The 23,849-nt window shown below is 37.9% G+C and overlaps 2 long non-coding RNA genes across 3 annotated transcripts in view; one reads left to right on the top strand and one right to left on the bottom strand.

Moving 5' to 3' along the window:
* The window catches only part of LOC135297344 (uncharacterized), a 48,875-nt gene extending 35,538 nt beyond the window's left edge, over nt 1-13,337 (bottom strand). For both annotated transcript variants that reach the window (XR_010359359.1, XR_010359358.1), the window contains exons 1-2: nt 13,257-13,337; nt 10,829-10,984 (exon numbers count right to left, since the gene is read on the bottom strand). This is a non-coding gene — a long non-coding RNA (uncharacterized LOC135297344). The remainder of the gene's footprint in view (nt 1-10,828; nt 10,985-13,256) is intronic.
* A 1,935-nt stretch (nt 13,338-15,272) lies between these two features.
* On the top strand, nt 15,273-23,336 carry LOC135297342 (uncharacterized). The gene is made up of 4 exons (XR_010359357.1): nt 15,273-15,377; nt 19,272-19,416; nt 22,502-22,585; nt 23,081-23,336. It is a non-coding gene; the product is annotated as an uncharacterized LOC135297342 (long non-coding RNA).
* Nucleotides 23,337-23,849: the final 513 nt, after the last annotated feature.

Below are 23,849 nucleotides of genomic sequence, written 5' to 3'. Positions count from 1 at the left end.
AATTCAGAGATGGGTAAATGCTATACAATACTTAGAAAATTACAGACAATGTGGTCTAAATTAAACAAAACACTTCTCCAGCCTCTGGGTTATCACTAAAAAGTGCAAAGATTGTTTAAAGCTACCTTGCTTTCCAAGATGCCCAAATGCTGTACAGTTACTTTCTTATTCTGAGTATATTTATTGGCCACATATCTGAGAGGCAAAGGAACTGAACTGTATATAGACACAGATCTACTGAACATGTTTCTACCATCCTCCAAGCCATTTCATTGAAAGGGATGCAAACTTCCTCATGAGTCTGCTCCAAATGCAGTCACTTGGTCAATCAAACCTCTATATGCTGCATTCAGGATTTTTCTTCCTAGGAGAGGATGAGTAATGTCATGACCAGGATGTACAAAATTCATGTCTAACTATTGTTTCTGTTTTAATAAATACTGTTTTTATATTTTTTATCAGTAACTTTATGACTTCCATAACAGAGTTTGTAAGATTTAGAGGCTTTCTAACTAACAGGGATCTATATATACATGACAGTATTCACAAGCACTATTTTACTTTCCAGTGACCACAACATTTACAAGAGATGAAGTTATGGGTAATAACTACCAAATAAATTAGTAGCTGCTTAATGAATATTCTTGTCTTTACTAAGGCTTGAGATACCAGAATACTTAGGTACTCTTTCCTTTGCTTTTATTTGCTTCAAGATGTTTGAAAGGTTATTCTGTTGAACACTATAGAAAAGCAGAACTTACAGGGAGAGGCAATATTTTACATTAGGTCATCTGACTATTTTATCTGACTATATTTTAGACCAAACATTAAAAAAGATAAACTTTGGGATCAGACTCTCTTCTTTCTCCATGTCACTTCAAGCATTGTTTTGAGGCCTACACTTTTTTTTCCATGGCATTATAGCAGTTTTACAGAAGCAAAAGAAAATTGGTACAGATTTAATGGGTGAAACAGTGTGAGTCACCACAGACATTGCTTAGTGGCCTTATTTTCAGTGAAAGACAAGTATTGATGATTCTGCTAATATTTTCATTATGTATGACTGTGCAGAGCACTGATTTAGGTCCTCAATTCCACCAAAGAAACCAGAAAAAAAATCCAACAAAACCTATCAGGTCAGGGCTGTGACAATATAATGGGCTAATACAAACCTTGTGTCTGACAGACCAATGCATGAATTAGAGTAAATGAAGATGTATTAATCCTTGGCAGAACAGATTAGTTTCAGGTCTTACCTTAAAAAAGCCATGGCTAGTAGGGAAACAACAGTTCAGATCAAGACACAGTTTTGTTTTTTTAATATACACAGTGACATCTACCCATATGTGGCTTTTTGAAGACACAGCAGAAATAGAGGAAATTGGGAAAAGGAAGAGGAAGGAGGAAGAAAGCAAAGATGGAGATTAAGGAGTACCATATGCTATGCCAATGAGATCAGATACAACGCCATCATGTTTCCTGATTAAGGATTTTTAAATCCTCATTGTAGGGTAAAATGGCACAACATGATTCTAATTTGTTAGTAGATACAAATAACAGCGTAGACAGATCAACAGTAACACAGCTAAATCATGAGTGGAAAACAACTGCAAAAAGAACGTGTCTTACAAGCTAACACATTGAGAAAATAATCTAAAACATATGGAATGCAACAGGAGGAAATAATACTAGAAACAGAAAAGGATTATTTGTAGGGAAACAGTAATGCTGAAAGGAGTTCTGTAATAAAGAGGAAGGAGATTCCCCGTGTCACCAGAAATCTGATATCATTACTTTCACAAGAATAGAGTGTAAAGGGAGAACAATGTGACAGAAAAGGGAAGAGAGTCTGATGAGGACTTACTGCCTTCACAACCTTCATGTCTCTATGGGGAAGATCTGCTGATCCATCTATCAAAGAAAGAAAGGATATAAGCAACCCAAAGAGATGAAAAACTAGAAAACTCCAGGGCTAGAATGTCTTACCTTATTCATATAAGTGGCCTTTTGAAATCAAAAGACAAATACTATGAGCAAGCAGATGCAGTTAGACCTTCAAGAAGTATTTGCATGTGAAACTTAGATTTATTCAGGTAATGTGCTTCACTGAGTCACTGAACTGGGACTCAGAAACACTATCAATAATATTTCCAACTCCCTGGCTACAAACTGTTATACATGCTCGTTTCTGTGAATACTTCCACTGCTTTTCTTGCTTATTTATTTAGTTTGAAAACCCTTTGAAGCAGAAACTTATTCTTGCTGTGCAAACACACTTAGCCAGGGACATGTTTTTGAAGAGAATTTCTGGGTAAAGTTATCACACATCAATACACTTTGAAGATAGCCTTTTAAGCACATATTCACAGTACAGGTTACTTGCCTTAACATCATCAGTCAGGTCTAAACTCCACTTCTGTTACCCTCTTCTGGATTAAAACCAGAAAAAAGCAAAAGGTTATGTTCATCTGAGAGGGAGATCTTTGGATTAGCTGGATTTGAGTAAAACATTGTAATTTCTCTACTTAGCTGGAGGTGTAGCTTTCCACTATAATATTGTGTACTATTCTATTATCAGTTCATCATGACAAATGAAATAGTATGCTGGTACAAGAGCACTGGAGATAATTAGGCAGAAAGAAAACTTTCCCAGGAAGTCTATGAAGTTTAAGATTTCATTATGAATGTCCATGGAATATTCTGCTGATGCAATTCAATTAATTTTTTGACCAGAATTACCATGTGGCCTTGGACAGCTGTGGTTAGCACTAAGCAGCATAAAATAATGAATCCTAAAGCATAAGATTGCTTTGTCAGCTGAGTGCACAAGACATGAATTCCCAAAGAGCCTCAACAACATCTGAGATAACGGGAGAGAAATATTTCAGAAAAGCAAGTTGACAAATGTGTATACTAGCATGCACACTCCAAGCATTTTGGAAGGAAATGTTGTCTACAAAAGACTATGATTTGTTCTTAAAACACCATTCCTTGCATAAAATCTTTTTGTACCTCTTCTATCAAACAAGTTAACGTAGTGCAATTGGCCGCTACTCTTTAACACACCACTGACAGCCACCTAATCAAATAGTAGGTATTTGGAGATAGTTTTATAAAATGCCTTATACATTATTTGGGCAATGACACAAAATTAGAAAAGTCAAGATATTTTAATTATATTTTCAGTTTCAGGCGTTCTCTCTGGTAGTTACTTAAATATCAAGTGTAGTGGGCCATTTACTCTCCTAACTTGGAGCCATGGTGGGGCTCACAGCCTATCAGACAACTAATTTGGTTTTAGATCCATTTTCTTCTCCTCTATTTTTGAGTGACCCCAACTACTGCTCACAGTATTTTTTTTCTGCATGAATTTTCCTCTGACCCAGCTCTCTCCATCTAAGCCAAAATATGAATTTGTCTTCACACCTTGCCTTCTAGCATTTCTCATTTCTACTTGCACAAAATATTTCCTAAACTGAGCTGCTGGGGAGAGATTTTTGATGCCATGTAAGAAGACTGGAAGTGCATCAAAGGGCCCTGCAATATTGTATCTGGTGGGAGATCTATTCCAGTGCTTAATTATTTTACAGCTGGGAAATCTTCCCTTGTGTCTGATCTGAATTCCCTGCACTGCAGTTTGAGCACACTTTATTTTTTCTTGATCTCCAATACACAAGAAGAACAATTTGTTTCTAACCTTTCCACAGTGCTCTCTATGTGTTTAAAGACTGTTCTCACATCTCTCCTCAGTTCTCCCTTCTCTAGACTAAACAAACCTCATCCTTTCAGTATCAGAATTCAAATTTTCTGGGCTTTTGATCATCTTTGCTGCTTTTCTCTCATTCAAAAATTTCTTTAAAAGGGCTGCCCAAGGCTTAGTAGAAGGCTCCAGGTGAGGTCTTGCCAGAGCTAACTGGGAGAGTTACAATGCATACTTTTAACGTCTTACTCATTTTTGTTCATTAGTCATTATATTCAGTTTATGATCTACTAAATCTCCTGGCCATTTTGCCCAGAAAGGCCATTTAACTGTTTGTTCTGCATCTTTTAATCATGAAAATAATTATTTCAATGTTTATTACTTTGTGCTTGTCCTTACTGAAATATAATTTATTTATTTAGTATTTCAATATTAAAATAAAATACTTTTCCTCCCTAGTGTCTAAGTCACTAGTGGAAATGGTGGAAATACTGATTTAAAAGTAAAAGAGCTTCCTTGAACATGCTTAGCACAGTCTTCTCTTTTGAAAGAGTAACATTAATAACTAGCCTTTGGGTACAGTTTTCTAACTAGTTTTCCAGTTCCCATGTTATGAGATTTACTCTACCATCTATCCCTGAGTTGCTTATATAATCTGAGACCAAATTAAGATAACTGTGTACTGTTTCTCTAGTATCCACATGGCAAATTACCGTATTATAGAAGGAAATTAGATTAGTACTATGTCACTTGTTCTTTATAAGCTCATCCTTCTATTAACTTATTACCCTGCAGCCTTCTTGTAATTATAAATACATTGTTTAAGTACCCAGTTTGATAGTTTTCTGAGAAGTTCAGTCAACCTATCTCTCTTTTAAAGAAGAACTTTAAATTTCTTTTTCCATGAAACCAGGGAAAATGACATAAGGCTTCCTTTGAGGGATCCACTCAACTCTCCTTGGTACAAGCCACAGCAGGATGAATTCCAGAGTTGGTGACAGAAGGGCACAAATAGGCAAGAGTGGTTGCTCTGAAGACTTTTCAGGTGACCCTGATACAAGAACTGTAGAAAATACATCACAGAAAACACACTTCACTCCTTGTCTGCCCACCCAAGGCTGAACATGTTTGACAGGTTCCCTAACACTATCATAAAATCATAGAATCACTAAGATGGAAAAGACCTCTAAGATAATCAAGTCCAACCTTCTTTATAGCATTAACCCAAATAACAGGAATTTTAAGCTATATTGTACAGAGTCTGAGCACCTTTCCTAATGGGATCCTAATGAACCAGCACATTCTGGTGCAAGCCACTATGAATCTGGACAAATGCAAGTCATTCTTCCCTGTACAGGTGCCTAGAGTCTCTCAATGCCAGCTCCCCAGCTGGCCTCATGCTGCATTACATAGGTGCTACTTGCTTCCAGTTTACCCATTCATTTTAACTCATCATTTTGATAACATCAGTTTCATTCTTCATGCTGCCCACCAGCTGCCCCCATGCCAGCCACATGAGACTGTGCCACTGATCCACTGAAATGAGGCAGCCATGAATCACCCTTAGCAGGTATGTTCCCACCTCTTCTAAAAGCAGCTCTGGAAGTGGCTGTGAGCATGCAACAACCTGCCCATCTCTTTCCATATGGGAGACGTGTGACACTTGCAAGCAGGCAGCAGCCAGCCTGCCTGGGTATGCCAGTGTTGTGTTAGCTCCCTCCAGGTGCTCAGGCACACAGCAGCTGCATGCTCCATTAGGCATGGTCCCGTCATATCTGGGCCATGTTTTCAGGTTCACTGGCTGCATAGATAGTGAATTTGGTCCTAAAAAGAGCCTCCCTGCTCTGCCCCACAGGCAGCATGGGTAGGTCTCAGGGTTTCCTAATGGCATCTGAATGTCCTGCTGTAACTCACTTGGAAGCCTGTGTATGCAAGGATTTGGGCCAGTTCACATCGAATTACTGTTACAAAAGTCTGAGCAATCACAGAAACAAAAATTCATACAAATTACTTCAAATATACACCAGATACATATTGTGACTTCAAAAAAAGTCATTAATGATCACATTATTTTTTCTTCTTCCTAAATAGTTTTCTACTGGAACAGTTTCCAAATACTAAAACTTTCTTTGATGTAAGAATGTGCCTGAATCTCTGACATTTTTTAAGGGAACCATGAAGAACAGTTGCTGATTTTGAACAGGATGCATATGTTAAATATCCACATTCTTATCTTCAGAGATGGTGCTGTAGGCTGGAGTCAGGAGGGTAATAACATAAGACCTGATATTGACAGGGGACAATAAACAAAATCCTCGTAACATCAAAACAGTTTCATAAATGACAATGAAAAAAAGGTTATGAGGAACAGACTACTTATTTGAGTCCTTTGCCATCCTAAAAATTTGAATGACTAGTAGAACTTCATTACTTACACACCCAAGAGTCTAAGTATGAAAATTGCAAAAGGATCTTTTAGACTCAATTGTCCAACCAAAGAGAGCTTGTGTAGAAATGAGGTGTAAAGATCTTCCATTAATGATAGTGTGTTTGGCTTTTCTCCATATGTAACAAAAACTTTTCTGTAATGTATTTTCTAGCAAGCATGTCAGAATTCACCTTTTTCTGTAGTTTTATGGCTACAGAGAAATGCTCATGACAATACAAGAATAACCCAGAGAGTGTATAGTGAAGCAAACTTCTGTTCTTAGTTGTTGCTCCTCATCCATTCCTTCAGAGATTCTCTGAGGGAATGAAATATTCTCTGCCTTAAGTTACAACTTTTACTCTCCAGTCTTGCATCATATCACAGGGAATTCTCCAGTTATTTTTGTGTTTTCTTCTCTTTTGTTTCAGGCTTTGTAATCAACGACTTCAGTAGTCTGCAGTAAGGGTATACATAAGAATGTATGACAAATACAAGAGAAATTAATTAATGTGCTTCAGCTCTTTTCTACAACTATATGCACATACAATATGTTTCTATTGGACTTACTCTTTCATTTTTGTGTTGACAGAAAAAAAGAAATTGAACAACTGCATCTCTTCCTTTGTAACTTTTGAACTGCTCAACTCTATGTTTGTATTGATACTGTGTCCAAATATGCAGTCAAGGATTTGATTATTTGCAAAATAAAGTGACCTTTTTGAGTCCCCAGAACTCCCCAGATTACAAGATGCTTACCTGCCTAAGGATTGAAAAGACAGATTTATTCCAAAATAACTCAACCCATCATACTATAAGATGTATTATTCCCTCATAATAGGGGGGCATCATTAAAGGCAATGGGAAGCTTGTTAATAGGCCACTCTAATGTGAGTCATTAAATGGGAGAAACTGACACACAGAACTCTATCTCAGCCATTAATCAATATAAGAGTGGACTCATAATTACAGTCTGTGAATGAACAAAGTTCTTTCAGCAATTCACTTCTCATGAGTTTGGGAAATGGCAAGATTAGGGTTTTTTTTCTAGAAACCTATGCCAATCTGTTTTACACTAATAATTTTTCATTTTTTAAAATCCATTTAATCACTGGTGCCGCTTTGAGTTCTGGCAACACAGTGAAACAACTATCTTAGCTGAGCTTTCAAGGCTGAAACCAAACGAGTGCAGGAATCCTTCAGTGGCTTACACAGCTGTGTTTTAAGTCTGTTGCAGAATGTCTCTCAAACCTCATCTTGACTTCCCAGTCTCCCCAGAAGATCTCCATAGCAATGCCTATCAAATTCTTGGAAGAGAGGTAATTCAGATGGCAAAAAAGAGAATGAAGGTAGAAAGCAGGATAAAACTCTCAACAAAATGAGACCAATGAAGGAAAGGGCAAAAAAAAGCCTTTATCTAGACAGAGATTCCTTTCAGCATCTGACCTCAAGTTTTGGGATAAAGTACTGCAAAGTCATGTCCACATCTTTTATCTTCTTACCTGGCCAACAAGATACCCACTGACAAAGGTAACAGCCCACTTCCCAGCCTTTGGTATCTCCACAGTAAATTGTTGGCCTGTACTGCTGATGCTACTTCAAAAGGGAAAGGTAATATTTATGGAATGATATATTTTTCATTTTCCAACTAGAAACTTCTTTTCAGAAATAATAAGACACTACAGCATTGTTGCAGAACATAAATCGGTGTGAGAATAGAGTACTTGCAAGCACATCTGCTCACAATTCATGTTGATCCTAGGCCTGAGGACAAGATGTGCGAATGTGGAAAGCACTATTTCCAAGCTCTTAATTCACTGTCTGTGATCAATGGCAGCAATTATTTGCCTGTCAGATTTCTACATGAATAAAGCACGATCAGGATACACTCCCTATCCCCTTGGTTCTCTTTGTGCGCAGTATGAAACAATGTTCTTCAGTGTTGATATAGGTTTCTCAGCCAGCCAGAACACAAGTGGGGGTTCAGAAGTCAGAAAATACTTCAGCAGGGACACAAATTTGTTTACAACTCAGAGGCTGAGCTGTCAGGACCAATCAGACATTTACTGGTCAAAGAAAAAACAGTGTTGAGGAAAGAAATGCCAGAAGTGGAGAAGGGAAAAGGAGGGGAACACTAAAGAAAAAATTAATTCATGAATTTTCATGTGAGTAAAACAAATTACTGAAGATGCAGGTTTCAGGGATCCATTGAGAGTTTTCCAAAAAACAGACCTATCTCTCTGCTTGTGCAGGTCCCCAGTGGTGTAACTCCTGATATGCCACTTACCCAGGTATGAGGCATGATGAAGGGCTTTAAATACTTGGAAAGAAATTATCCAGTGTGAGCCAATTTTTATCATTATTAGAGGAGATTAGATACTGCAGATAAAGCTCATCTTTCTCCTTGATGCTGTGTCCCTGGAAGTGCTCTGCAATTGTGCCAAACTCACCTATGAGTAGCTCCATGGCCCATCATTTCCAATGATCTATGGCAGCTTTGTGGTTAAGGCACTCCACAGCCATTTCTTACCTCTCTGCCACTGACTTCTCCTGACAAAACACAAATTTCTCAGTGGTTTAGCTCCTGATGTATAAAATGAAATGTTTTTAGCAAATACGTAATAAAGATCAGCCCATTTAAGATGTGTTCACACAATCCACAAAGTGTTATACTTGGGGGAAAAAGAATTCTGACATAAACAATATGTTTGTGAGGCAGGAAAAGTAGATGCTTAATCTCCTGTTCCTGTCCAGCACCTACATTCCCATTACCAACACAGATGGTATCTGTATCTAAAATTTCATGAGTGCATTAGAAAAAACCTGGACAAGCCTAACACATACCAGAGACTGAAGTAATGCACACAACTATCTTGTTGGAAAAGAAAAAATAAACACAATTATCTGAATAAAACCAGAACTTGCAATACTTAGATAAGGAGGCATACCAATTTTTATTTGAATGAGTTACCAATTCAGTGCTCATATATCTACTTAAGCTGTCAAAACATTACATGCCATGGAATATATTATATATATTAGATAGGTCAGATTTAGGCCACTTCCTTCCCACATACAAAATCAGAGATGGTTAACTAGGGCACAGATTTTGCTTGTTCATGGCCTCCCATTAACCTACTCTCAACAATTCCTGTTGTAGGAGCCAAACATAAAGAGTCAGAAGGAATATTTTATAATTTTTGTTATTACTGTTATTTTGTTGTTGTTGTTATTACTGCCTATCAGTCTGATGTTCTCTACGCTTTCCTCTGACAGAAGTCCTTAAACAGCCAGGCCTGATATGGAGCAGATGACTTAATCATTTGACTACATCTCTCACTCTCCATGAGTTGCCTGAGATTCTCATGCACTTCCTGCACATTGTTGCAGTGTCTCTACCACTCTGTGACTTCCCACACTAGAAGTATTAGCTTGACCTGTCTACTGCTCTGTAATCTGCAGCCCAGCTGACACTTGTACACGAGGCTGGGGAAATGGGAGGAGATTAGGATGCTCTGAAGCAGATGAAAATTACATCTCAGTAGGGCTCAGAAGATAAGAATGAAAGAAGGACCAAGATTCTGCCTCTACCAGTGCCTAGGAGATGCTATTCAAGGAGCACATGTACTCTTGACCACTATTTCTCTATTACTCTTCCAATGTCCAGACTCATTGATTGTGGAATTCCTGTTAATTTTCTTTAATATAGTATTAGACTAGTTTTTCAGGAGTTCCTAGTTCCTTGTATCCAAAATTTGTGGCAACAAATTTTGGGATGATGAAGGGTTTGGTGAGTTAGCAGCTCTGCATTCACTTCGTTGATTGCCTTCACATTTCCCACTGAGTATTCTCCACTCAGAGTTTAGAATTAAGTCCTTTAAGTCTCTTCTTTTAATTACTTGACATCCTTGATCACTTGTCCTGCCTTTCTTTGAATCTTTTGCAACTCCACTATAACTCCTTGTGATGTGCGGATCAAACATCAGACAGTGCCCACAGTGTGTGAGGTTTTGTACGGCAGCAAAATTATGTTTTCTGTTATGTTCTTGATGCCCTTTGTGATGAATTTATATTTCCTGTCGGCTACTACTGTATCTTAAGCTAATGACTTCAGAAAAATGTTGGTGACAATTTCTAGCTCCCTTCCCTGAGGTAAAATTGCCAATTACAATTTCAGAATCCCATAAGCACAGTTTAGACTATTTTTTCCCCAAGATTAATTACTTCACATTTTTCACACTGACATTAATTAGATTTTTTTTTCCACTCACTCAGGTTTATGAGCTTGTTCTGGAAAACAGGCCTACAAAGAACACTTCCCTCAACTGCAACTGCAACATGCAACTGTGTGAAATCCCTTGTGTGGCTGGAGCACCTCCAGCACACAAAGCTCTTGCAAATATCCTGCAAAGAGGCAGCTCAGTGCACAAGAACATCCATTCTCCTACCTGAACAGGCTCTCAGGTGCTGGGAAAGCAGGAAGTTGAAACACCTGCTTGCTTAGCAGTGATTGTCTGCATGACTGTATATATATCTTACATGAGTGTAAAAGAGTTCTTCAGCCATTTCTAGAATGACTAAATTGTAAAATGCTTGTATTTGAGTGGTTGTGATTTAATCTTTAGGTTCAAAAAAAGGGGGAGAATTTCCTTGCCTGAACAGCTATGAGAATTTTGCAGCCCAGTGAAGAGTTCATCACATACCTTCTCCTTCACTGGCCTCTCTGTGGAGTGACAGCTGGTCTGTCAGCTCCTCTGACTATTCAGTTTGTTTGTTCAGTCCTCTGGGATCCATCTTTTATGTCAGGCTACTCTTTTCTACAGGGACATCGGAAACATCAATTCCTCTGTCATGTCCATCTGGATCCAGAAAACAGAAGGTAAAGGAAGCATACTTTACATCCTGTCATGAATTTAAGCACTGTAGTGTAATATCAGACAAGAAAATTAATTTCAGCTATAATCACAGAGCCAGATTACATCACTGTTTTCAAAATTTCCCAATGTAAGTCAGATTTAGCAATGAAAAGTAGCAAAATAAGATTTGTAACTGGTCAGGGAAGATAGGAATGTCAGCAAGAGGAGACATGTAAGAGCCTGTAAGAATCACACAAAGGGCTGTCAGAGTCAGAGTAGCAAACACCCTTTGGACTCCTGAATCTAGGAGCTAAAATAGCTGTACACAAACCAGTTGCTTTGATGGTCAGTGCTTTATGTGCTGCACAAACCTTGATTCCTTTCAACCATTCTTTGTTTCCAAAGCTTGTACTGAAATTAAATGCTTCAGAAACAGATTTTGCAAGCAACATTTCAGTCTTCAGTAAACTATGTGAAATACAACTCTATCTTCTAGTGCTCTCCTACAATATGGAAATTACTCATTCATCATCTTCATAGAGTTTGTCTTCCATTTTAAAAAAACACCACAATAAGATTATACCATAAAAGACAGATGATACATTCTGCCTCAGGTGGCCACTCCTAGAATCCCTTTTCCAGGATGACTTAATCCATACTCTAAATTAGCATTCCCTGGAAAAACTTACCTGTTTCCCCTTAGGTCCTGTCTCAGCATGCCAGAAGCTTTCAGTTAAAGCTTTCTCAGAAGTAGAGATGCCTGCTTCTAGGGCAAGGCCCCTCACACAAACAGTGCCAGCCTCTTACAGGACAGCAAGAGCCTAATCTTATTTCCTGACTGTGACATACGGGGAGAGGCTGAGAGAGTAGGAATTGCTCATCCTGGGGAAGAGATGGCTCAGAGGGATCCTCTCAGTGTGTGTGTAACTCTATGATGGTAGAGAGCAAAGAAGACAGAGCCAGGCTCCTCAGTGGTGTCCAGGGAAAGAACAAGAGGACACCTATTTAAATACAGGAAATTCTATTCCAACGTAAGGAAAAGGGCTTTTTCACTGTAAGGCTGGTGCAACATGGGAACAGGTTGTCAAGGCAGATCATCAAATCTGTATCCTTGGAGAGAGCTGAAAACCCACTGGGACATGGCCCTGAGCAGCTGCTTTAGTTGACCCTGTTCAGAGCAGGGAGGTTCGGATAGAACAGCTGGTGAAGGCCCTCTCCAAACTCAACCCTTGATTCTCTGTGAGCACTCACAGGCTTGCAAATATTAAGCTCACTGCTTGGCTTTCTTGCAGATTTGTCACAGGATATTCAAGGGTTTGAACCCTACTCTCAAGCATGTGTGTTTGGGACATTATTTATATGGAGACAACTCAGGAGAAGAGCAATAAACTTGAAACACACAGGTACAACTTATGGTTGGACATCTCTGTCACATGCTTTCAGGCTGGCTTTCCACCTGAGAAAAAAAAGGCAAAATGCCCCAGAACCAGCATAATAGCCATGTCTCAGCTGTGTAGGACCATATCTCAAGAAATAATTTGCATTTACTGCACATATATTTGCCTACAAATTTTAGTGGGCCCTGCTTAAGCACTCTACTGAATCAGGACTAATATCCACCAACAGTAACAGGCACTTCACCTCTACAGGGTGACCTGCTTAATTACACTAATACCTTTTAAGAGATTTATTCCTCTCCTGAGGTATGCATTTTCCCTGGTGTTTTAGGAAAATCTATGACAGATATTATGATGTGTTAAGTGAACTGTTAAAGATTCCAAATAGTCCCAGATAACAAAGAACACTTTTTCTTTAATGTGCTTTAGAGGAGTAAAGTAAATATATCTGGAAATTTAAGAGCACCCGTTGAAGTGTTTATGAAGTTGTACATGAGCTATTTGGTTGTAACAATGCTTAACTGTAATTTAGTGGTCTTATTTGCAACACCTTTTTGGGGGGTTTTATTACTTTTTTTTTATGGGACTAGGCAATTCACAGTGCTGTGCCACTGTGAGAATCGTGCTACAAAACTGAGATGCACCTTTTGTTGATTCATAAAGCAGTCTGGTTTCTGCAATAGTTCTAGGAATCCATTGACACAAGTGTGTGTACAGACACCTACCAGCCTCATGCACACATCCTGAAGTAACACAGAAGGTTTAGGCCAAAAAATCCCTTTGAAGGCATTTCAATTTCCTCACCAAATCCATTAACTATTCATTTCCAGAAGAATGCAAAGATGAAACCAGAGTACAAATACTGCTAATAAACATACCAGAGCTTACTTCTCCATCAGATAGTGCAGAAAATAGTTGTCTTTCTGACATGACCACGGTTAGATGAGTCCAGCACCTGTTGTAGAAAAATTTGGTAACTATTGAGCATGTTTTTCTAAAGCAGGTGTTGAACTCCCTTGACCTTATTCACATCAGCTGGACAAATGGACAACTGCTTTTCACCAAAAAAGTCCACATGTGTGACCTTGACATATAGTAATTTCTGTGATTTTGAGAAAGCCCAGTAATTCCTGAAATTCGCAGCTTAATAATTTCAATAAAGTGAAAATCAGTCCTGAACTCAACACTTTCTCCAACCTAAACTTGAACTTTACAAGGTTTTTGATTGATTAGTTTATTTGATGCCTTTAATGACACCAGTTCTCATTCTATTATTTTTCTTTTCAGCCATCTGGAAACTTATAGCTGATCTCTTCCTTAAACATCTCCAGATACACTTGTTTTTCAGCCTCAGCTGCTTCTGAAATCCTTGCCACCCTAACCTCTATAATACCATTCAGCCCATGGCTGCCTCTAGAAGAATAATTTCTTGGATATTATACTATATTATATTATAGTAATTATCTTTCCTTACTTCATACCTCTTCCTCCAGGAAGGGTAAGCAAATTTGTCCCCTATTGTAACATATGTGAAAATCACATAGTGAGTAAAAAGACTTATCTGTGTAGACATTGTCCTTCTGATTTAGGTTTTATTTCCTCCCTAGTTGTAATAGAGCTAACCTTTTCCAGAGGGAAAATATACTATTCTATATAATGCCTTTCAGTTAAAGTAGCTCACAAGACTTTACTTTTTTTTTTTGTAATTTTCAGATGTTTTGTTCCAAAGACCAAATAGTTATGCCTTCCATTTACAGATTACCCAGTTGTATTGAAAACAAACCCATTTTAATAGATGTATGAAATCATGAAATAATATTTTAACTTGTTTTCAAATCATTAAAATTAATTAACATTTATATTCAAGTAAGAGATTAAACAAACTTCAAAGTGTACAGCAGTGTCTAATAATGTTCATATGCACACACAAAATAGTTAAAGACCAGTGTTTCTAAGCTATTATAATAGAAATTCTGTTCCCAGAGCAAACAGAATTTTACTAAGATTAATTAATGATCTCTTGATTTTATTCTTCTTTTTCTGATTTTTTATTTTCCCTGCCCCTAACTAGCCCCTTGATGAACAGAAATAAAGCAATTTGAATTTCTTTGGTTAATTTCATGGATACCCACTGTGAGCCCTATCTAAAAGTTGTTTCATTCAGAAAAAAGATCATCATGAGCAGGGAATTACTTTTATATTTTTCAATTTAAAAAGAGGATATGAATTTAGTTCAATGTATGGGCTGTTGGTTCCTAGGATTTTCAAGATGTGCATCTTGTGAAAAAAAAAAATTAAAATTATTTCCTCCTTTATCTATGTTCAACACCAAAGGAAAGAAAGCAGTCTTATCATGTGTATATTGAACTGGGATTTGGGACATTGATAGAGCATGTGCAAAAGAAATGTCTACGTTCTTTCAGAGTCAGCACTCATGGAATGAAAAAGGTTACTAAGCCTTTCTGAAAAGAGATATAGATAGATATAGATATGGATATAGATATAGATATAGATATAGATAGATATAGATAGTTGTAGACAGATATAGACACTTTCTTCTTTTCCCAATCTTTTTGCTTTCTGGTATAATAGCTAAGTGTTTTGGAAGGGAACTACTTTCTCCTTCCTGACACAGAACTATTTGTTCTATAACTACTTTAAAAGTAAAAACATGCAAAAATATAAGTAGACTACAAAAAGAAAGGGAATGTATGTGTTGATGTGGTGGACTCTTGTGAAGCGAGTGAGTTATTTTCCTTCTCTTTTTCAAGCAGTTTTCTGGTTTCACATGCACAATGTGAGGCCCAGACACATGGTGTCTTCCTCCCTGCCACAGGAGCAGGGCTGATTCCAAAGGCTGTACTCAGAACATTAACATGCCTTGTCCTCTCTTATTACAGGTGTTTCTTATCTCGGTTTTGTTCTTGCTACCAGACCTTCTCATTTCAGGTCCAGTGCCTGTACTCCTGAACAGCACCACCTCTTGTGATGGCACTGAGGTTAGTTAGTTCTCACAGGCAGAGCACATGAGCCCCTCCTATGGCAAGTGCTTTAGCTGACCATATTTAAAAGGCTTATAATTATATATTCCTACAAAGCAAATTTGATCTCGTGTTCAGTTGGGTACAATTTTGCCATGAAACTACCCAGCCTGTGTTTCATTGGGGCTGACCAGCAGAGCAATCAGCCAGGCAAGGAGCAGTCAGTGGATCTTTGCAGTAAGTAAAGCAGTTCTCACAGTAGCACAGTAAAGCAGTTCCACTACAGCAGAACTCACTCATGTGTCAGTGAGGGTCTCTGCTAGATAACAGTCCTAGTCCGTGGAGGAGCTGAATCTGTCCCTGACATGTCAGCATGGAGCTTTCACTCCAGTGAAAATAGCCCCTTTTTTTCTGAAAAAGTCATACTCAAGACTTCTCCTCGGTGTTTTGCTGAGTAGTCCAGTTTCTGTCTTAGTTGAAAAATTATTCAATGATTTTTTTCTGCCAAAAGTACTCTTACATGCTCTACATAATCCATGCATTTTTAAATGATCTGGAAAGGATGAAAACCACAGAATTTTTCCCGTCTTTTGAAATTTGTTTTTCAAGGATTGTAAAGGTCAGTTACCTCTGCACAGAAACTGTCTCAGTGGGTTACAGATGATGCTAAAACATGTTAAGCATCAGTAAGGCAAGGCAGCACAGTATGATCTGAAGCTCCATTACAGCTCAGAGAATGCCAGTGACCTCTCTGTAGGGTGTTTTCATCTCTGCAAATTGCAAAGCTGCCATCTGGACTCCATTCACCCTCTCTGTAAGAACACTACACAAATACAGATACTTTGAGGCCCAAAACAGCTCTGTGATGAAAAAGAGAGTCCTTCTGTCTTGATTCATTTAAAGGACTCCAGGGCCGTTCTCCAGCTACACAGCAGTGTGCTGGAGGTGCTGCCTTGCAGTCACATACTGTGTGAATACATGTATAAGCTTTCAAAGACTTTACTGGTAACTGAGATAGTCTTAATTTGTGTTGCCTAAGGGTATATTTGCAGCTTTCTCCCCATCCTTTTTCTTCTGAGTCCCTGAAAATGTGCAGGTTTCATGAGCCAAGAGGAACAGCATAGTGTCACTTATGTGCACAGCCTGGCCCTCTGGGGAGGGCTGCTGCGGGAGCAGGGGTGCTGAGCACTGCTGCAGGTGCTGTCCAAGCAGAAAAGCCCCACTCTGCTGTGCCTGCACCACGAATCCTGGAGCTCATATACTGGTGAGTGCCTCCTCTATTCTGGAAAAAGAGCAGATATGCAGCAGCATTGCAGACAAGGCAGCACCAGTCCTTAGGGTGCTGCACTGCTGCCAGAAGTGCGTGTGGAAGGATCCCAAGTTGTGGCCAGGGTTTCTCGGGCAGGACAGCCATCAATACAACTGCAGACCACCCCACTGCTTGGCAGCCTCTTTACTGCTCCATGGTCTGAAATTATTCAGACCTGCCTTTGTGAAGCTTCATTTAATTTTCACCTTGTAACACAACATTTTCTATTTCAAATTTTCTATTGCAGCACTGCTACCCAGTCAGAGCTTTTGTGTTAGGCTTGCACTAAGTATTTAACTCAGTACTACATTTAATGAATATCAGCTACCTTTGAACTAAAGATTTATTTAAACAGCACGTAAAAGAGTACTTTTGAAAATACAAAGAAAATAATTACTGAGAGGGAAACAGGTAGAATTCTGTCCCAAACCAAAATGAGATGTTAAACATCTGAAACCAAATTCTCTTGCAAATATACAACATCAAGTGTTTGCTTTATTACTATTACATAGAAGGCTTATAACTTAAGCCTCAGTCAGAAGCTCAGACAGTACAAATGCTGGGCTGCAGCAGCTGGATTTCTGGACCTGGAGTAGGCATTTAGGGGAGGCAAAAAACATTTTCCATCTACTCACCTTCTACACAACTCCTGCTTCTCTAACAATTTAAACTAATAGAGCACCTGGCCCCTACTGAGTCTCCATCTTATTAGAAACACATTGAGTCTGACAGCTGCTTGGGAAGCCAAGAACCACATTCATCACTGGGGTATCTCATCTGACATCAGTGAGATCAGAATTTGGCTTTAATCTTCCAGAACGCACACGATTTCTACTCAGGGACCATGTGAAAATTAACTTTGACTGCTACACTAATTCTACTGTATTTGGAGAAGGACGCTGAATGTTTCGCTTTGTTCAAAACTTTTCTTAATAGCATTTTACTTTGCAGCAGCAGATAGGGCTGGGCCTTCCCACCACTTGTCAGGAATATTGTGCCTGGAGAATAGTCTGGCTTCTTCTCACTGAAGAATGGAAACTTGCTATATGTTATTTGATTTGTATACTCTCATTATGTTTTGATTTTGGCTGCTGAAAGGAAATAATTTTGTTTAATGGAAGGAAAGTGTATACAACAAGATATAATAGAAGAGACAATTGCATATTTACTGATTGTTTGAAATTACTTTTTTCTTAATCTAGACATCTTCTAGAGAATCCTTTTTATTTTTAAGAACAGTTTTGAATGAAAGGAGAACTTCTAGTAGAAGACTTTTTACAGTTAGATTTTCCTTTTAACTGGATTTTGGGTTACAATTGGATTTTTCATTCATAAAATTAAATAGCATTTTGTTAATCTCTATGGTGCAAAGTGTAGGCAATGTACAACTTAGTTGTCTTCTACTCTATGTCAAAAATCTGGTCTTTCTGCATCAGAACTTTCAGTCACAGACCTTGTTTTGCAAGACCTGATTCAGATGTATTTTAGATGTATGCACTTTGAAGACATGTCTCTGATAACTTAATTTGCAAACTGAACTTGGAGCTGAAAACCAAAATCATCTTAGTACTTTGAATTCAGCTAATGTGGCACTTTCAAAAATTTAGGATGGTACTGACAATAAATTAAATAGGAGATTTCTCTCTCCAACAGAGGCTAAACCCACAAATGCTGGACATCCCTCCTTCTTGCCTGTATTTGTGCATGCGTGTGCATGCACATATATATTACTTGGGCAAAAGTTGCTATGTTTTTTTATATCAAAGCTTCTCTAGCTACTCAATCATTTTTTGTTGTTCCACAGATTGGGAGTGATAATTGCTGGGAGCTCTGAGCAATTGACTTTTACGTAATTATCATAAAATCATTTTAATGGAATATTTCTTGCATGATAAGCATTATTTGCAAAGTAGTTTGATGTCTTATAAATGACAGACTTTTACTTAATTTTTCTTTTCACTTTTTTTAGGAGGGAAAATTAAGTAAAAAGAGGACACACTGCTAGACTTATGTTATTTATTACAGAGTTTTAACAAACATTTTCATAAATTACTAGTGACACAAAGATTTACATCCTGCACTCTAACTTGAGCTTGCTCTAATGATCTTATCTATAAATAGTTTATGGCATCGGAAAAAGTGGAATTTTCTCTGGTTTTCAGCACAAATCATGCCCAGAACATGTTCTTTGGCATCCTGAAAACCAAAACAGAACAAGAATGTGTTTCTTAGTATGAAATAATAATCTAAATCGAAGCATGTTTGCCCTCTGGGGCTTCTATTCTGATTTTTAGTGATTGCCAAGTGTCTTTATAGATGACTGATTTGGTGAATGTTCTACCCAGCATTCAGCAGTACAAACACTGGAAATATGTCATTGCATAACATTTAAAGATATGATTTTAGCAATGAGACATAAATATGAATTGCAAATAAGAAAAAAATTAGAGGACTTCATCCTCTAAAGTGTGCAACTTATTAGGAACCTCCCAATATGTGCTGTTCTACACATGGGAAAACCTAGTCCAGATTAAAGACATAAGCAATCTAAGCTTGTCTACATGGTGTAAATCTGGACCAACCCCCATTTGTGCCTTCTACAGGTATTGAAGGTTTTTATGGCTTTGGAAATGGAAAACTGAGAGAACTACGTGACTGAACAATTGCCTACAAGGCCCAGAGAATGCAGATCATTAATGCACTAAATGTGATCACATCTCACAGCTTGCTTGAAAGAACCATCCACAGGTAAAAAGCCAGAATGCTTTTAAAACAAGCAAACCCAAAATTTCACTTTGGATCAAGAAACGGTGCTATTAAAGAAGCAGGTGCTACTCAGTTGTTGAGAGTTAGACTGCTAGTGGGAACAACAGCCTCAGATCATAAATAATAAGAAAAAGTAATATTTATGTCTATCTTGGAGGCCTACTCAGTAAAATATATGCAAAATATGTGAAGTTCTTATTCACAGATTTAGGATTATACTTTTCATATCCCTTTTGCTTTTGTGGGATATTAGCAAAAGCTCTTCTCATGGTCTTGGAAACATGAGAGGAGATCCTATATTATGGCATGGAGAATGGGAGAGATTTTCATACATTTTTTTTAGATACTATGACAAAACATTGCTTTGCATATTGTTAAATTTCAAAAGCAGAGCCCCTTTCTTACCTGACCTGAAATACATGTTTATCTCAAGGCAATGCATATCACAGTTACTGAGTAAAATCAACAACATAAGGCTTTGTAGGTACTCGATTTTACAGACTTAGCAAAATTATGAGATATATAAATGTTAAGAGGCTACCTAAGATATATTATAAATTTAGTATTACTATGCTTTAATCTGGAAAAAAGCAAAATGTTAGTATCTGTCAGTTGATATCTACAATTGTAGTTGCCCTAAGGTCTGATAGAAAAGAGACTTTTGAAAGCTAGGCCAAAAATATTCTTTATTTGAATAATGAAAAAGATCAGTATGCATGTATGCAGATGAGAATGCAAATGCCTTTATCTTGCTTAAATTGAGTGGGAAAAGGCTCAAATGAAGAGTGAAGTGATTCTGGCAATTTGTTGAAAGCTTGCAGTACATAGGCAATGCCCTCATGACAAGTAATACTGGATGGGTAAGAAATGGATATCCACAAAATTCTGGAAAAAAACAGCAAAGAAAACAGAGAATTGAAATCCTGCCATGTGTAACTGTTTATATATGGATTGAATCTATCCAGTGCCAAAGTCGTTGGGTCTACATGTTGTGGAGGAGCAGAGGCTACTTTATTTTCATGTTATAACTATTATCCCATTTTAATTCTCTAAGAGCACCCCTGAGGGTGCTACTTCGGTGTGTAAAATACAGTACAAACAGCAGGACTTCAGGATTTGGAGCCTGCACACTTTTTGTGGAGTGACTTTTACAAACAGAGTCCCCTCACACTCCATTCTGCCTCTCTCCCTACCAGGTGTCTTGTTGTATTTGTGGGGTACCTCAATGGAGGAAGGAATGATGAATCTGACTCCATGTTCTCAGAAGGCTAATTTATTATTTTATGATATTATATTATATTAAAAACCACTAAATTATACTATACTAAAGAATACAGAAAGGATACTTACAGAAGGCTAAAAATATAATAATGAAAACCTCATGGCTCTTTCCAGAGCCCCAACACAGCTCGACCCTGATTGGCCAATGAGACAAAACAACTCACAGCAGAAACCCAAGGAAACAATCACTTGTTGGTAAACAATCTCCAAACACATTCCAAAGCAGCAAAACACAGGAGAAGCAAAGATAATTATTGTTTTCCTTTTTCTCTGAGGCTTCTCAGCTTCCCAGGGATTTTTCAGAAAATATGAATGCGACAGTGTCCAGTGCCTTTCATTCTTGCCACTTATTTGTTGCCAATGATGATTTAAAGCACAAATTAAGGTTACAGAGGCAGTTGTTTAGTTAGAATGCTAAAGAACACTTCTTTCCCCATTTCTGCTGGCAAGATCTGCAATAGCATTTTGTGATTGTGGTGTATTTCTCACTGCTAAAAAAAAAAAATTCAACCTGTTTAATTCTGAAGTCATAGGTAGCACTGGTGTCATTTATTTGTAAATGGCCAGCAGAAAAGAAGACAAAAATTAACCTGTATGAACAGCTGCTAAAATTCAACTTCTGCCTTCAGGAGGTGATTATTTTCAGTTCCTCAGGGAAAGGTGATCCTGTTGTCAGGCCTCTTCATCACTCTCATACAACATCCCTAAAGATTCCAGTTACATGGAGTGTACACCAAGCTTACTGCAGTGACGCAGTCTGACACCTCTACAAGGGAGTGCAGTCCTGCTCATCAGGCACTACAGAAAATTTCTGCTGCACATGATCAGGATTTCACTGCTCCCATCTTTGTGACTAAAGGTACTACTCACTGCAAACTATGTTTTCTTTCAATTTACTTTCTTGGAGTTGCTTCATTTAAAATGCTGGGAATATAATTTTTACCAGGAAAAAAAATTATCTCAGTAAACTGAAAGAATGCTGGAAAGGAATTTGCTCCATCTTTCTCCCCTCACAGTATATATACAGAGTATTAATCTTCAGACAGGCAGAGGATGATAACTCGTGTGAGCAGGCATGCACTACAATCAACAGTGATTTAATTCCATTCCAGTTCTAACTTTTAATAACATAATCCCTTCCAAGTATCATTAATCAAATCCTTGTTTAGGAAATACCAAATTAGTCGCTGTTGCTAAAAGGTCATTGATAGATTTTCATATTTCAGAGGAATATTCCACTCCTGGTTTCTTGTTCGGATTTGGTTGTTGGCTACTAACTTTTCAGCAGGAATGTTACAAAAGGCTTGTTCAGCACATCTCTATCTTCAAACTTGAGGCGGAAGGGAACCATCTGCAGAGCATAAAGTATCCTTGGCACGACCGTGATCTTGCAGGCAGCTTCTGTCGAATCCATGAGAGAGGGAGCTGGTTTCAGTGCCTGTGATTTCCTTCTAAATTATTAGAAGTTAATGTAGGTTACATGAGTGACTGGGGTTGTTCTGGCATGTAAGTAATCTAATTAAGGTTTGATGGCTAACTGAATAATTGTGGTTTACTAAACAGTCTAGTGGGAAAAAATAAATGGGTTCCATGCCGAGAAAGAATGTGCAACAATAAGACATGATTCTTCACTTAGGAACTCTACCTTGAGTTACCCCAGCGAGTTCAGTGCAGCTTCTTAAGGAAAGGAAGGAAAATTTTTAGCCTGTTTTCTCTCTAATCCCATTTATAGTTAATATACTTACACTCAATTTATAGTAATTTTCTTCCATTTCTCATTTTGCAGCTTACTTTCAGTGGGTAATATTACCATGTTTGGACAGACTAGGTACCATACAACTTTGCTGCCCATTTTGTGGCTTCCTACATAGTAAGTATCCTGCAGTGAATATCATGTGTTTGCACAATTGAAGGAAAAATGGATTCAATACAAAGCATGGCCATTTGTAAGTGTGGTTCTGTATACGATCAGTAGAAAACTCTGAAGATTTGAATAATTTTGAAAAAGGAGTGTAAGGAGCTTGTTAGCTGCTTCATGAAATGGCTGCTCCATTAAACTTATCTGAAATTGCGCTGATTTCCTACAAAAATGTCTGGCACCTGTTTCAAGCTGCATTTTTTGTGGCCTGATCACAATGTTCAGAATGCAGTGGTTCACAGATAGCATCGTATTTTTCTAAGTGAATGCTTCAGTCAAGCTTTAACTTTCAGTCTAATTCATTGCCTGTTAAAGTCAATGCAGGGAACTTGAAAGATTTGAATAGACAGTGAATGTACAGAAATGTTAGAGAGCTCTTCTTAGAAATGCTCCTTTTAACACCACTCTTACTTAACTTAAAAATTGTATTTTCTTATCTTGTTCCAGGATTAAGCTACTACTTAGGAAAGTTTTGCAGCATTCCTAAGAAATATGTAGAAATCAAAATATACCAGCTAACCTGAAAGGGAAAGTAACTTTCCTGGGACAATTAATCCAATGGATGGTAAAATCATAATCTGAATTAATAGAGACATCTGCCTAAATCTCTAGGCTACAATTAAATACCTTTGTCCCTAAATGCCTTTCTAAATCAATTTCTTCATTTGTAACACTGAGGATTACATTACATAGCAAGGATTATGTCATGCTTTTGTCTCTGTCACCTCATATGAACATGCCAACTAAAGCAGGTGTGTGATCAGGTAAGTCTGGGGAATGTTTTCCTGGAGTAGTTTATAATGAAAAGGTTCTGACAAAGCAAGTGTCAGTGACTGCAGTTATAGTACTAATGTAAGGCTGACTAGGAGGACAAATGGAAATTTTCTAATACATTTGGGTGCACTTGTATTGATCCTTTGATATAGCTGTGCATCAGAGAGTCATCTCTGCAAGAATTAACATGGACACCAAGAAGAGGATTATATTTGCAGCAGCATGCATTGTGGTAACTATAGTTACTGTGCTGTTTCTGTAATTTGCAAACAGTGTACAGTCTTTTTCAAAAGAAAAGATCATGTCAACAATGGATAACTTCATCTCTTTTTCCTATCTTGATGGCTTAAGACAAGGAAGTTGTTTGGGGTTTTTTCTTGACTTATTTTGTCTTTGAAGGTTTTTTTTTTCCTTTATTTTTGCCTGTGCTCCTCATCTGCTT

The sequence above is a fragment of the Passer domesticus genome, chromosome 3 (assembly GCF_036417665.1).
Source record: "Passer domesticus isolate bPasDom1 chromosome 3, bPasDom1.hap1, whole genome shotgun sequence".
Lineage (NCBI taxonomy): Eukaryota > Metazoa > Chordata > Aves > Passeriformes > Passeridae > Passer > Passer domesticus.
This window is presented reverse-complemented; position numbering and strand designations above follow the sequence as displayed.